Genomic DNA, 16,810 nt, shown 5'->3' with positions numbered 1-16,810 from the left:
GGAACCGAACTCACGACCTTGCGCTTGCCAGGCGGGCGCTTTGCCGCTGAGCTAAATCCCCAGCCCCTCTATTAATTTTTAAAATAAGGAGATTTGCTGACATTGAAGGTGGGAACCCATCTGAAGGTCTCCATCCAGTCTGAAAGGCAGAGATTGGCCTAGTAGGTGACCTCACAGCCTTCCAGATCCAACAATGGACACTGGAGATGCTGGTGTCCCCAAAGCCTCCACTTACTGGCAGTATTGTAGCTGTCACTGGTTAATACAGTCCAGCCATCCCAGGTAGGAGAGACTAAGCATTAAACTGCATACTTTTTAATTTTTATTTTGTGTACTGGAGATTAAACCCAGGGCTATTTCCCTGAGCTACATCTCCAGTCTTTTTTATTTTTTTCTATTTTTCATTTTGATACAGGGTCTTTCTCAGTCACCAAGTTGTCCATGCTGGTCTCAAACATGATCCTCTTGCTTCAGCCTTGTAGAGTGCTGGGGTCACTGTCTGTCTTAGCTTGTCTAGTTTTAACTAAATTAACCTCACCTACAAGTTAAGTGGCATAAAAGGTTTTCTGCAAAAAATATATATACATATTAAGTTAAGATAATATAATAATATAAGCACAAGCAAATGTCCAATGGCTATTTCTATAGTTAGTCATATCCATGGTCAGCAAAGTAGCAAAGTTTCAACACATGGCAAGTCAGACAAAAATCCTCAAGTACCAGGAAGGTATCTCAGAAAGATGCTTTGCACCCACTGTTGCCAATATCAAATCACCCTATTATAATTCTGGTTCTAAAGTTAACAAAAGAATTCAGAAAACATGAACAGTTAGTGCATATGGGCTTAAAGCCATGGGACATCATCAGCACCCCTAAAAATTTAATTAAAATTATTTTTTAAATCCACAAGTCTGTTTTCAGAGTTCTTGCCAGAGAGCAAAAGGCAAAAAGCCACTTACAATGGGAGAAAATTCATCCTTTAGAAATGCTTATTTTTTCCTGTTGCTCTGATCAAAACAGACAAAATGACATACGGAAAAAACCAAACTGCATAAACAAAATGTGAGTCTATCTACCATCATAGGAATACCATTTCTTTGCCTTCACCTACCAGGAAAAAATGTAGAGAAAACGCTGTCAAATACATGGAGGAATCAGTATTCAGGTAGATCATACATGGGAGAAGTGTGGTATAGTTGGAGGTCACATCACTTCTCAGCCTTTTGGCTAAGATCAAGTATAGTTCAAAGTCACTCAGTTGCCCAAGCTGGGTTGCAACTTATGATCCTCCTGCCTCATAATCCCAGAGCACTGGGATTATACTCATGTGCCACTGTGTGCCAGCTGACAAATACTTTTTAATAAAAATGTTTACTGAAAAGCAAGGAGTGCCCATGAAAAATCCTTTTTCTTTCTTCTTTTACATAGCACTTTGCTAGTTTTCTCTTAGCAGATTACTTTAAATAATAATTTAACATAAAAAAACAATATTGTGTTCTTCCCTTACAAGAAAATGAACATATGAAATTTGCAGAGATTTTTCTAATGGCATGTGGCTCCCAGCAGTATGTGACAGCGTAGACCTAATGACTACACTTGTGGTCTGAACCTTTAAGATTAAAAAAGGGTTACTTCACAGTAAACAAGAAAGCACCTATATCTTGAAAAAGTATATACTATGTGAAGAACATTGCATGAAATCTGTTGGAATATGTTTCTCACCAGGCATGGTGGTGTATGTCTATAACCCCCAGAAGTTGGGACACTGGTGCAGGAAGATCTGAGCAAATTCTAGCTCAGCCCAGGCAACTTAGTAACCTCACAAAACCCCGTCCCAAAATAAAATTCATGAAGGGCTAGGAATGTAGCTCAGTACAAAGGCGCTGGGGTCCAATGAACACACAAAATTTAAATAAAGAAAAATAAAATGACACCCCCTCCAACAGCTCAACCATCCCCAGTTCTTTGCTCTGTCTTTCCTGCTACATCAATGGTCCCCACAAATCCACATTGTCCTATTTGTTTCATTTACTATCAGTCTTCTTCTGCCAGACACAACTCCTCAGACTGGGGCTTTTTTTGTTTTCCTGCCTGCTCCGTCCCCGGCACCTAGAAGGGCAAAAGTGCAGGCTGCAGGTTGAATTGCAGAGGACTGGGGAATCCTAAAGGGAATTTTTAGTACAGTTCCCCCGGGAGGAAGAAGAACAGGACTTGAGGGGACATGCGTGATAGAATCAAGATCGGCCAAACGGCTGATGGGAGAAAACAACAGGCTGATAATGGTCCCCTGATCTGTGGCTGGGAGCCTAAGGAGCCATGAGCGTGTTTTCAGATGGCTAAAGTCCTGGAGGAGGGGAAGAAGGAGGAGGAGGAGGAGGAAGATGAAGAGGAAGAGGAGGAAGGGGGAAAAAAGAGACTACAGCAATTTGCTGTGTCCCAACACACCAAAGGCCAAAGTCAATGTGTTCAGCATCTACATCACCACAAGCTAGAGAAGGATGTAAACTTGTTAGTTTTGCAGATCTCCCCACACCCATTTTCATCCCTATGAATGGAGGCAGTCTGTTTCTCTCCTTCCAAACTGTGTTGGGGAAGGGAAGTGGCATTTCGATCTCACAGGACAAGGCAAATAGCACGGGAGAAACCAGGAACATGGAGAGGGAGAGCAATGTGTTGCTCTTGTTTAAAAGTCTTACCCTATTCTACTTTCTCCTATTATGCTTTTTAAGTTATCCCTTTGGGGATCTGGTTGGGGACTGGACTTTCACATCTCATTGCTATCTTTGGGTCTTTAATTCCATACCTGTTTCTCTGGTAAGATATGCAGGCTAAGCATATAATATTTTATTTAGAAATTGGATAGGATCTTGAAAACTCTAGTGACATTAAAAATGTTTCATTCTTTGTCTTGGAGGTAAACATAAAAGCATGGCTAGACGTGTGTTACTTATTTAAATGGAATGTCTGCGTGTTTATAGTTATCTGGAAAAAAAATACAAAAATGCTTTGGTCCCTGGGATCTGTCACACATTTAGGAAGCATTTCTCCTCCACAGATCAAAGATTTTTACTCCATTCATAGAACAAATTTTTAAGTGATCAGAGAAATACCACTCTGGGTATTTATGACATACATCAAAAAACACATGCTATTTTATTGTGACTGCTGGATTTGTCATTTTACAATGTGTTTCTGCAGTGTTCATTCTGTCCATAAAATGGAAAGTCTTTAAATCATATATGGTACAAACTCTGCCAGTTACTTGATTCAAGCAAAGAGATCTCCTTGTTTCCTTGATAACTGCCCAAACTGTATCAAGAGCTCATTTTACCTGTTGCCTTCCAGATTAGCTTGTTCTAGGTAGCTTGAGTTCCACTATCTATGTGGTCTGATGGAGAGGGATCCCTGGAGGACCCGTGGAGAAGGTATCATGCACCCATTCTCTGATCTACCTTTCACAGCTACAGAACAGAGTGGAAGGTGAGCTGTAGCACATCCATGGATCCCAAAGTCAGTATCTTTCTCCTCTTCACAGTACTTAGCTTTGTGACTATAAAGCCTATAAACATCTGCTTCCTGGGCTCGACAAATAAGGAAGCTGTTAATATCTAGGATTATAACACATCTCATGGAAAGATAAATGAGAAATTTTATTCATTGTAACTTTTACACCTCCTAGACAGGCTAACACTCACTGGGTGGACTTGGTGCACATATTCTGCTTGGCAAACTCGTAGCATACTTTTACTCTACCTCTCCCATACCAAGATTTCTCTCAAGACTCCTAGATTAGCAACTACAAGGTTAACACCACAGCTCAGAATAGAAAGTCAAGTCCATTTGGGCCAAATCCATTTGGAAAAATGAAGTTCAAAGTAAAAGGCTATGTTTTATGGGCATGGACACATGGAGATCAGCCTGGGCTATGGAGAAATCCACTCAGGCAAATCTGATGGCCCACTCTGGATAAAGGGACTGGATTGGTGCAATGAGAGAGGAAAGGTTGGGCTTCTCTTGAACTGTGTTGATGTGAATGAGTTAAGAGTGCAAAGCAGAAAAGGTCTGTTAGGCCCAGGAGATGGGAAGTTTCTGCCACTAAGCTAAGTAGTTTGTTCTCTCAGCAAAGAGTATTTGTCAAGTTGTCTTAAGCAGGAAAATAACACCATGCAGTGTTTCAGGGAGACCTTGGGTGTCAACATAGAAAAAGCACCGAGATTACAGATAAAAGACAGAGCTGCCGCATGTGACACCCAAGCTTCCAGCCTAGGTCAGCAGCCATGAGGGCGGGAGTTTGGACAGCAGCCTTGGAAAGTTAAAGAAAAGGAGAAGGATTGTAAATAAAAGCCATTTCCCTGAGAGTGGAGATATTTGGGCAAGCAGAAAATGCCCATTTTAATAAAAGCTCAGCTGAATGGGATATCTTTACAGGAAGGGCAAATGCTATGGGGAGAGAGTGTCCCCCACCATTCTTCATTCTTTACCCACCCCCTGCATCTTCCTCCCAAAATGGGCTGGGCCTCCATGAACAGTATGATCCAGGCTCTTTGGGTTTTGTCCTCCATTTGGATTTGGGAGTGGGAGGAGGTTGATGCCCAAAGGAAAGAGCCTCAAGGAATTTTCTTCCTGCCTCATCCCCCAGGGCACTGGGACTAGAGGTGTGTGGCACCATGCCAGGCTATGTCTGTGCCCTTTTCTTTGTCTGGTACAAAGTCAGCTGCAGCGAACTGATCACACATGCAGCCTCTAGACTGCTAGGACCTTCCCAGGGTGCTCTCCTACAAGTATAAAACCCATGAGGCTCTTCCTAAACATGCAATCATTGGCATTGGTGCCTCACAGTTCAAAAATAAAATAAGACCTGTTCAGCAGCATAACATCTACATAAGACATAATAATTTCCAGGAAAAATACTGAGTGCATAGTGAAATCAAAGGCTCAGCAATGAGGAAGTAAAAAGTTCTTTTTGGATGCCTGAGTGTCATCTTTGCAAACAGCTGCTTTTGTAGAATACCAAGGAAGCCAGTCAAAGGAACTCTAGAAAACATCCTCAGCAACATTCTTATGGATTTTAACTTTCCTGGGACCCATAAAATAGAAACACAAAAACTCAATTTTATTTCCCTCTTTATTCTCTATCTTATAAGTTTCTCTACTATACTTGAATATGTATACAAATCCAGGGCTCCAAAGCATATGTGTGATTTCTCATATCTAATGTTGTTCCCAGTGCTTCAGGGGACCTGACCAAGCACCCCTGGACAAAGGAAAATACCTTCATTTGAAGAACAGGGAGATATACCCTCTCTCTTCCATGTGGGTGGATAGACTGTGACCAAAACTCACCACCTCATGCCATCACAAAACTACTACACCTAAGACAATGGAGAATCAGTGACACACTATTAAAATACAGTTTGCATGCATCCAAGACTTAGCCACTTACACATAACACCTCAATTTGTCACACCTTTTGATGATCCCTGGCATTTTGATGGACTCAGGAAGATTGCAATGTTCTAAACAATTTTCCAATTGTAGTGGAGAATATTTTGTTTATTATCATTTATGTATCAAAATTTTTAAAATATCATATAGGTTAACAAGAATACATAAGCAATTTCTGGAATAAGTACAAGTCTTGGTTGGCTAATGAGTTAAATCAATTACTTCTAGAACCTCTGGATAATTAGGAGTACACCTAAAAATGTGACTATACTTTTCTAGCTGAATACTATGTTCAGTCATTAAGATCTACACTCCTAATATAACATCTAGAAATTCCAAACAAAAATAATTTTTTTCCTAAAAGTATTAAGAATGTACAGGACAGTAAGAAATTACAAAACCAAAGTCTATCAAAAGACAGTGTCATAATCCCAGAAAGACAAGCTAATTGCATTTTGAATTTTCTTTTACCCTTGTAAAATTTACCAAAGCAGTGATTTGAGTTTAAAATTTCAAGGCCTTGTGGTACAATATGAAAATAGCTAACTCTGAAGTCCCCACCAACACATGTACACTAATAGAGACTTGTGCTCTATAAAACAAGACCCAAAAGAGCCATAAACTCATAGTAAGGATAAACCAAAAGTAAGTCTATACTACCATACTTCCATGTAAGAGCAAGGAAATTTTCACTTGGTACTAAGTAGAACATGGGAAGATTGCTGCTATTACATATATTTATAATCTGCAAAGTTGCAGCTACAAATTTAGTATAAAATAGTCTATGGTATCTGAGAGAAAAAAAAAATATGCAGCTCCTTTTGGTCCTGAAGAATTCCCATAACAATATTCCAAAGAAAATAAGCAATCCCAACAACACAAAACAATAAAAGCCAGAGAAAAAAAAAGAACTCTTGTAGAGAAATAACAGAGAAACAAACAGCTCAATAAACACTCCATATATGAGAATAATCAATTTTTTAAAAAAACAAAAACTTTTTCTCATGATGAACAGAACTATAATAAGCTTGAAATGACCTCAAAAAAGGAGATCTGTTTAAAAGAAAAAGATCCAGCATATAAGAAAAAGGAAACAAAGCATCTGAAACAGAAAGTTGTAATAAATATATTTATAAATTCAGTAGTTGTTTTGCAACAGCTAAAGTAGGATCAGTGAATCAGAAGATTGATCAGAAGAAATTACATGAAATTTATCACATTTTTGTTTTCATTTCTCTTTAAAGTAAAAAAAAAAAAGTATAAAAACAAAGAGGTACAGCATCAGTGTGGAGCATAATAACACCAAAAAGACCATGAGGAACCTTTACATATACTTAACTGGATTGCAAAATAGACAGGAGAAATTACATAGAGCAGAGGCAATAATTTTAAGTCATATTTTAAGATAACAACTAAGAATTTCCCATATCAAAGGAAAGAAAACAGGAAGTGCCAAAAATCCACCACAGGGTAATTAAAATCAAAAATGCCCTTAGATTATGTCCCAAAAATTATGTGTGTGTGTATATATATATATATGTATGTGTGTATGTGTGCATATATATATATATATATAGTATGACTCTCTCAGTTACCCTGTATGTGTGTGTATATATATATATATATATATACATATATATGCATAATAAATACATTTTCAACTTCTGATGTTTTTAATTTATGATGTTTTTAACTTATATATACATATATATACACACACACACATACAGGGTAATTGAGAGAGTCATACTACCAATTTCTAATGCTTTATTGAAAGGAACAGTTAATGTTTAATTGCTTGATCAACCTTAAATGCCTATATTTGTTTGAGTAACCAATTTGAAGATAACAATATGTACAATATGTAATACAATATCTATTGTTAATTTTCTATCACCTTGTCTGAAACTCTGTACTGCTTCCATTGTTTGGGTGTTGTTTTGTTTATGTCTGTTTGTTAATATGTTTTCATTCTTTATCTTTAAAAATAAATTTAAAAAAAGAAAGAAAATATCATGTCCCAAAAGATCCATCATAAGTTGAAAACATCAGAAGTTGAAAATGTATTTATTATGCATAATCTGCCAACTCATGTGTAACCCAGCCCTACCTTCAATATCTCAGAACACTCACATGAGTCCAGTGCTGGGAAAAGTTATCTCACAGAAACAAGGACTGGCCATGAGTTGAGGACTAAGGCTTTTCTGACCACATGCAGGAGAGTGAGATGGGAATTTTGCATATACTACGGGATGAGGAAGACACAAAATATAATGTCCAAAATTCACTGGCAAGAGACTCCCTTGTAGAATAGCCATTACTTCCTCTTTTGACTGCTGAACTGAGAGAGAGCAGCACTCTACATTGCTAGCTAAAGAAAAATCCTAGACATGGGTCCTACTGAAAGCACATCACTTCCCTACCCTCATATTGAGAGATTGTAAAATTACCCCCTGTAATGCAGGGCCCACCTTTATGCTTACACAAGTTGTAATGAACCAGAAAAACCAAAGAGAAAATTTGAGAACCAGAACAGCTAGCCACATATATACACAGAGACACAAGGCAGGAGAGGAAGCCGCTTTCCTTCAAGAGAGTAGACTAAGACTGACAGCCGACTTCTCAGCTGGATCAGTGAAGGTCTCATGCAAATGGGCAGCTGTCTCCAGTGAGCCAAAACATAACACTAGCCTAGACTTTCTAAGGAAATACTTTTAGAGGAAAGGATGACACACAGATGTGTTTGGACAAAACTAATGGAGTTTTCCAACAGTAAATTCTCAGAAAAATATAATTAAATCAGAAGAAAGGTGAATCATGGTAAACATGTAAAAACAACAGTAACAATCTCTGCAGCTGGGAGAGAAGTCCATTATAAATGTGAGCCATGAGTGACATGTTCTTCAAGAGGGGGATAAAATTTTAGGTGAAACTTGGATTTTTTTTATTTTAAAGAGAATTTAAAAAACCAATAACAAATAACAACAACGGGGACTGGGGATTTAGCTCAGCAGCACAGCACCTGCCTGGCAAGCGCAAGGTCGTGAGTTCAATTCCTGGTACTGGAAAAAAACCAAAACCAAAAAAAAGAAAAGAAAAGAAAAGAAAAGAAAAGAAAATAACAACAACATAGACAAAAACAAAACAACACAAAAACAATAAAAATGACACATGATTTCAAAACAAAATGATAGGAATTAACAGTGGTTGTTGTTATCTTCAACAAAGTTGCTCAGATTAGCAGATGTAACAATGCAAGACTGATCAAACCATTAAAGAGAATAAAAAATAATTTAAAAAAACATTAAAAACAATACAGAGCTTCACTACACAAGATGATAGGAATTCACCAATGGTTGTTATATTGCATATTGTTGTAAGATCCTGAAAGAGTAAATAAAACCCAGAGGATACAATAGATATTGTGAAAGGGAAAGAAATTGCTCAAAGAGAAGGAACAACTGGGATGAGGGAAAGGAGAAAAAGAAAGAAAGAAGAAAGGGGAAATATATATATGGATAGCTGGGATAAGTATACGGCTGATGTCTATTACTTTATTGAAACTAGGATATTGAAAAGTTACATATGCATTTTGCGGTTTTCAGAGAAACCACCAAATGAACAGCTCCAAAGTATTTAAATTCTAAACTAATGGAAGAAAAACTGGAATAAGAATATAATCTAGTCCCCCCAAAAGCCACATTTGAGTATTATCTATGATTATTATTTTTAATCAATTCATTTTTTAAAAATTGTCTTCACTCCACACAATAACACTCCTGGGATTCTGAAGTGTGAGTTAGCTGGTAACACATCGAATGCTTTACCTGTCAGTATTTTGATCACCTGCTGACTACATCCATCTATGTATACAAACATCACTGGCTAATATGACCAGAGTTCTTCCCGTGCATTAGATATAAAACCATGTGGTGAAAATTTAGCGACACTAGGGCTAACATAAAGAAAAATAAAATTTGAGGCATTTATAAGAAAATGGATTTACACTGAGACCATAATGTTAAATGAAATAAATCAAATACACAAGCTTAAACATTGCACACCTTCTTTTATATGAGAAACCCAAACTATAGATAAATTAAAGAACAAAATAAAATACAAATAATGGGAAACAAGGAGATAGAATTTTTGCAAGTAGGAAGTGGACCAAGAGATGGAACAAGTGGGCAGAGAAGGCAGGGGATGGGGAAGTAAAAGAATTAAGATATGTCACGTACATGTATCAGTTCCCCAGAATGAGGATGAATGTAATCACCGTGTACTGCAAACATGGACTAATAATGTTTTTAATTAAAAGAGTAGTAGGCTCAAAAGATAACCATCCTTTCATAAATGAGTCCTTATTGCTCCCAACCTAAAGTGTGCCCCTGCACACACCCACGTTCACATCCATTTGCCTCCTGTGTGCTCATGGAATTCCTGTTCTTGCTCCCTAGTGCCAGGGGTCTTGGCACCATATGATCCCTGGTGGCCCCACAAGCCTGCTCTTTCGGTTCTTTAAAGACTGTGCCTGCCAGTATCTCCCACCGTCAAGGCTGCCAGCATCAAGGCCACCATGTCCCTCATGTCTGCAGCTCTCCACTCCCAGGGCTAAGGCGATCATAGGAGGTTGTGAAGGTCTGTGTCTTCCTTTGTCTCTCTTTTTCTACTGTAACACAAATAGAACTAAGTATACCCATCCTAAGACTGTCACTCTGATCCTTTCAGGATTCCTCGGAGTTCTCACTTCAGGGGTCTGAGAAATAAGGACACTGTGAAACCCAACCTCTCCCTTCTCTTCTTCTGAGCCAGACCAATGGCTTCAAACCAGTCAAGCTACCATTAGGGTGGACATGGAGGCAGTGAGGCCTCTTCCGTCCATATGTGACATGGAGCTTGTGGGATGGAGAAATAAATACCTCCCAGTAGATGATGGGTGGTGGACAAGCTACAGCATATGGAAGCTAGCAGCTGCTTCCGCTCTTCAGGCAAACCAATCAACAAATATACAGTGACCAGCAGTCATTGCTGGAATGGGTAAGGTGCTGAGGGAACCAGATGTGACTGTTCCTACTCCAGGTTCTAGTCAAGCATGAGACCACTCCAAGTTCTTTACTAGAAGGAAAAGGACCTCTCCCATTCATCCAATATGGGCCCATGTTCATGGACATAAAAGTTATGACGATGACATAAAATCATCCAGCTATGATCCTCCCACTTGGGAGAAATAGCTCTAAAGGGCCATGGCACATTCAAGACATGTACTAAATATTTTAGCACATTTTTTAGCAAGTGGTTAAAATGTCTCCCCAAAGACTTTAAACTTCTTTTTCTAGCTCTCTAAAAGTTTCCCTTGGAGAAAGAGGAAATAAATATCTAAGATGGGAAAGGATCATCTCTTTCAAAGTAGACCAGAGCATGGCTCATAACAGGACATCATACTTTAGACAGAAAAGGATGCTATTTCTTTTACATCAGTGGAGGAACATGAAATCACAGCCAGTGGAAGGGCACCGTGCTGTGCCAGGTCCCGCAGAATAGCTTCCTTCCCCAGCTGGAAATCCGTGTTCAGTTTGGCTCTTTGGTTCCACCTGCTTCTGGATCTGCCACCCAGAGCTTTTGTGTTTCTTTGCCCACAGTTCCCAGGGCCACTTGGAGACTGAAGGGGCCCAAGCTCCAGTGCCAGATCTTTTTTCTTGTGTTTTCTACATGCTTGAAATTCTGCAAGCCTTATATCCTTTAACCCACATCTCCCTTTTATACACATTGAAACCAAAGGGAGAACTGGCAGCATCTGAGCAGCCCGAGGAAGGGCAACCTGAACTCTGGGAAGGCCATAGAGCCCCGTGTCCAGAGCTCCCTATAGTAGGCTGGAGGGCTCAGCACTGGGGTTCATAAGGAAAGGGCTCCACTTCTTGTTCGCCACTCCACTCTGCAGTGTAGCAACTAAGACTTACGCAGGTCCTAGGAGTGCTGCCTTGCAGTCACATCTGAGGGTCCTAGTGCACTGGAGCTTGGGGACCACCACACCTCAAGAAGACGTCATCTGGGCCCATCCACTCCACCTTCCTCCTGGGGCCCTCCAGCTTCCTCTCCTCCCTGCGGCCTTCTCTTCATCTCTCAAGATTGGCTTCACCTGTTTCTTCAACTCAGTACCATTTGTGCAGCTCCCCCTCCACACCCACAGGAGCCTCCTTCTTCATTCCATGCACCTGTCTGGCCCCGACTTGGCCTCCCATCAAGGACTTCAGCTAGGCCAGGGACCACACTATCCTGGGTTTGAATTTCTCCTGTCTCCACTGGACCTGCCAGACATGACATCTAGTCCTAGAAACTGAATCTGATGGTTTCAGCATCTATGCACCCTTGGATAATAGTTAAGTTTACTGAATCTTTTATCCATCTATAAAGTGGAGAGGAATATTTTTTAAAGCTAAATTTGTTAACAAGAGGATAGCCTAAGTGATCTATGAAATGGATAAAGATTACCAGGTTTAGTGGTGCACACTTGTGGCCTCAGCACTTGGATAGCTGAGGCAGGAGGATCGTCATGAGTTTCAGGCCAATCTGTGTCACACAGTGAGTTCAAGGGCAGCCTTGACTACACAGGGAAACCTTGTCTCAAAGGGAGAGGGAGGGAGGAAGGAAGGAAGGAAAGAAGGAAGGAAGGAAGGAAGGGAGGAAGGAAGGAAGGTAGAGAAAGAAAGAAAAAGAAAAAGAAAGAAGAGATGAAAATGTGTGGAATAATCTGACAATCTGTGTACAGAGACTTGGACACTCACATTGTGATGATCAGCATGTCTTTTTTAGACACAGTGCTGTGAGCATTGTGAGGATGTGTGCCAGAACATTTATATCATACACACCCTTTCACCTGGTACTCTGCAATTAGAAATTTGTACTAAGGAAACCATCACACATACCATATAAGCATTTGGCTGCAAGCATGGTGGTCACAGAACAGCCTATCAGACTAAACCATCACAAACAATTTTATGTGGGCAACAGTAAGACATAAAAAATGTAAGTTGCTCTGTAATCTCAACACTTTGGGAGGCTGGGGTAAGAGTGTATCCAGTGCAAACCCAGCCTGAGCAACTTAACAATACCCTGCCTCAAAATTTAAAAAAGCTAAAGGTGGTGGGAGGGTCTGGGAATGTACTTCAGTCCAAAGTCCCTGGGTTCAGCCCCCAGGCCCCCAAAAAAGTATCATGGCTGAGGAGTGAGAGACTGATTACTTTTAATATGTTAGATGAGGAATTCTGATAGCAGCTCACCCAGTGTGCCCCGTGTAGATGGTTTTCTTTGGTTTTTAAACATTTCATTGATGGGGAAAAGATTGAAATCTTACAAAACAAACTATTAACAATGATTATGTCTGGGTGATGTGGTTTGGGGAAACTTGTATTGCTTCATTTAAGATGCGTACTTTTTTGGTATGGAATAAAGTTTCTTTGCTGAGGGGAAAAGTGGACAAATACTATACATTTCTTTTCACAGAAAGAAAAATGGTTGCCTAAATATCACTTAGGCAACACTCACCATAGATTCTGCCCCTTGCAACTGCTGCTCCTAAGCCTGGCAAGGAATGTGGGCCCCAGCTATTTCTGGTCCAGGCACTGCTGGCCTGTATCTTCCCCCGCGTGGGAGGTTGGGTGTGTGACTATGGGAATTTAGGAGCCTAGATAGGCCTCAATGGGGCCACATCTGCACTGCAACAGGAATTCCAAATATGAGTTACTTCTCATTACTTGTACATTGGGTTTCAAAAATAGACAAGCTCCAAACTGCATGTAAATAACCTCTTTTGGGGGTATCTCACCTTAAATTGTCAGGAGTTAATGTACATGGGAAGAAACAGACACAGAGATCTAAAATACTTGCCACAATTGAAAGAAAAAACTGAGCCAGGTGTGGTTGCACACACCTGTAGGCCCAGAACTCAGGAGGCTGAGGCAGGAGGGTCATTGTGAGTCTGAGTCCAGGTTGGGCCACATAGTGAGCTCAAGGCCAGCCTGAACTACATTGGGAGACTCTGTTTCAAAATTCAAATCAAAACAAAACAAAAGAGAAACTCTTCCATTAGTCTGGACCCCACAATGGCTTCTCAGAGTTATTGCCAACTCCTACACTGATCCAAAGGGATCATTCAGTCCACTTCCTCCTGCCAGGTCTCCAAAAGGTCCCTGTGACAATGTTACCTATTTATAGCAGCTGCTGTTTATAGCAGCATCTACAGAGAGGCCCTTCAGTGGCATACTTGGATACATACATGGAAAAAATAATATTGAAGCAACACAGATTTGAAGCAGACCACAAAAGATGTCCTAAAACCAGTGCACTGAGATTCACATTTTGCTGTTTGGAAAGACGCCACAAAAGCTCTCTCAGAACCTGAATACTTACACCTAAAGTATGATACTCTTGATCTTCACTTTCCCCTTTGGTATTTACTATCCCTAGGCTGGGCCCTAAGTCTCGCTGTGAGGGACAGAAACAATTCAGCTCCCTCTGGGTAGAAAGCCAATATCCAGGGTATAGAGCTATTCTATATCTACAGCAGGGCAGGAAGCTGTTTTTCCCATAAAAATAACAAAAATAGCCAGACTTGTGAAAACATGCCTGTAATCTCAGCACTCTGGGAGGCTGAGGCAGAAGGACTGAACGTTGAAGCCCAACCTGGGTAATTTAGTCACTCAGTGAGACCCTCTCTCAAAATAAAAAGGACTGGGAAGGTAGCTCAATGCGAAGGTCTTGGGCAAAAACCAAAAAAGTCTTCCTTGCTTCTTGGTAACATTTATTAGGATTTGGGGAGCACTGAGACTGCATCATGCCCTGTCTCTACCCCTCAACACCCTGCACAGGCAGATTCTCCCAGGCACCCTAGCTCGGAGCAGGGGCAAAGTCTTCCATGACACTCAAACAGTCTCATGCCCTCATCCTTGACACTTTCTGCAGCAGCTCAGGAGTCCTCTTTCCTGAGGGTCTTTAGCTGTGCTGTCCTAGCTGCCTCAACGTCCTGGATGGATTCAAAACAACTCCCTTTCATGGTCATTTTGACTTTGGGGAAGAGCCAGAAGGCACACAGTGCCGGATCTGGTGACTAAGGTGGATGAAGACCCAATGTCATGTTTTTACAAGGCTGCTTTTCTATTGGATGGTGCTCAGCAGCATTCACTGTATCTGTGATCACACCCGAAAGTGCTAAAATTCCTCTTCCGCTCCCGGCCACCCTGAGTGGCCCCAGCTCCTCACACAGATCATTTCTCTTAATTCTGTTACAGGTCACCAACAAAACACAGAGTTTGTTTGTCACAAAATCAAAGCTGGCACTTTTTATGCACATGCATTTTTTTCTTTGAACATAACTCTACTCTTTAAAGCATGCTTTAATCCTTGGCATTAATTATATTATGGGCTGATAAGGTTTCAATTTCTTATTGTGACAAAATTTATGCCAATCAGGTCTTGCTAAATCTTTCCCAAGATTAAAAGAATCACATAAATCCACGCTAATTTATTCTTTTCCCACTTCTGTAGCCAAAACCTCAGGTCACTTCATGCTTGGTTATGTCCCTCCAACCAGAGATGGTAGCACAAGTCTGTAATGACAGCACTCTGAGAGGCTGAGGCAGGAAGATTGCAAATTAGAACGCAGCCTGGGCAATTTAGTGACTCAGAGAGACCCTATCTCAAAAATCTGTTTGGAAAACCTACCATTGTGATTTCTTATTTACTTATCTTTTTTATTTTCTGATTCCACACAAGGCTTGAATTTAATCATCCGAGATATGGCTTCAATGAAATCACATGCTTTTCAAAAGTCCTCCATGATTTGAAATGTTAACACTCACATGTTAAAATATAATTTTAAAAATTAAAATACATATATAAAGAAAGATAATTTTTAGGTCTTAAAAATGCACGACTCTAAAAATATAAATAATAGAAAAATGCACAACTCTAAACTGGGCATAATGTCCCACACCTGTAATTCCAGCACTCAGGAGGCTGAAGCAGGGGGATTGCTGCAAGTCTGAGGCCAGCCTGCATTACACAGACAGTTCAAGGCCAGTATGAATTACATAGAGAGACTCTGTCTCAACTGTCTCCTAAAAATACAAAATACTTCTTGGAAATATATGAATTATACTTGAACTCTGCATCTGAAGTTTTTGAGGCAATATTTCTTAAATATATGTACAACAGCCTCTTTATAAAATTCCTTCCTTTATATATTTTACTGTAATTCTTCTGATTTATTTCATACTTAACAGCATATGTGCTATAAATAAATATGTATACACACACTACACATAAGCTCTTCTGGTATTATTTATATATATATGTAATATACAGTGTGTGTGCACTGTATATACATCAAAACATGTTTTTTCTATTTTTCCATTTTTCTTTGATTTAAATCATCATCACATTTCAGAACCATGTTCTTATATAATTTCTTAAGTGATCTTATGCTTCTATTTTTATTACTCTAGCTTTCTAAATTGTCTAGCAGATCTGATTGTTTAGTTCCTCCATTTTATTGCCATTATATTTTATTAGTTCATATCACTTCATTGCCATTTTCTCTTTATGTGTGTCTTGTATGTTCTTGGCTAATTACATCTATTTATTTTATGGTTTTGAATAGGTAATAAGTTCACATGTTACAAAATTCAAAAAGATACAGGGGCTGGGGATTTAGCTCAGCAACACAGCGCCTGCCTGGCAAGCGCAAGGTCGTGAGTTCGATTCCCGGTACAAGAAAAAAACAAAAAACAAAACAAAATTCAAAATGATACAAAATAGCATACAATAACAGTAAACTGGGTTTTATCCCTGTTGTGTGAAAAGTTATAGTTTTCTGTCCATCCTTACATGGGTATTTGCCATACACAGAAGCACATGTATATCACAAAGAAATGCATATTCTGCTGCCTAGTTGTGAATGAGGGCCTTGATTCCCAGCACTGCAAAAGGAAAAAAAAAAAAAACCTGCACGCAAATACACACAAATTGTAGAATATGCTATATACCATTCAGCACAAAACCCCATATAAAACATATTTCTGCAATCTCCTGTAACAACACCTTTAAAGTAGCTTTATATATACTTTACATAGACTATGTTTTTCTGAACACTTTTAGGTTTATGGAAAAATTGCACAGAATGTAGGGAGCGGTCCTGCTTCCATCGCCACCCCACCTATCAAAACTTCGTGGACACCATGCATTCCTATGGGATTCGGTTTGGATGAAAAACTGAAATTGACCCTTGTGACCACTCTTGGGATGGTGCATTGTGTGGATTTTGGCAGTGGGTTATTTCCTCTATCGTGGTCTCATCATTTCATTGCCCTAG

This window comes from Chinchilla lanigera, unplaced genomic scaffold, assembly GCF_000276665.1.
Source record: "Chinchilla lanigera isolate Chin_1 unplaced genomic scaffold, ChiLan1.0 scaffold00086, whole genome shotgun sequence".
In the NCBI taxonomy this organism is placed as follows: domain Eukaryota; kingdom Metazoa; phylum Chordata; class Mammalia; order Rodentia; family Chinchillidae; genus Chinchilla; species Chinchilla lanigera.
Note: the sequence above shows the minus strand (reverse complement) of the source record.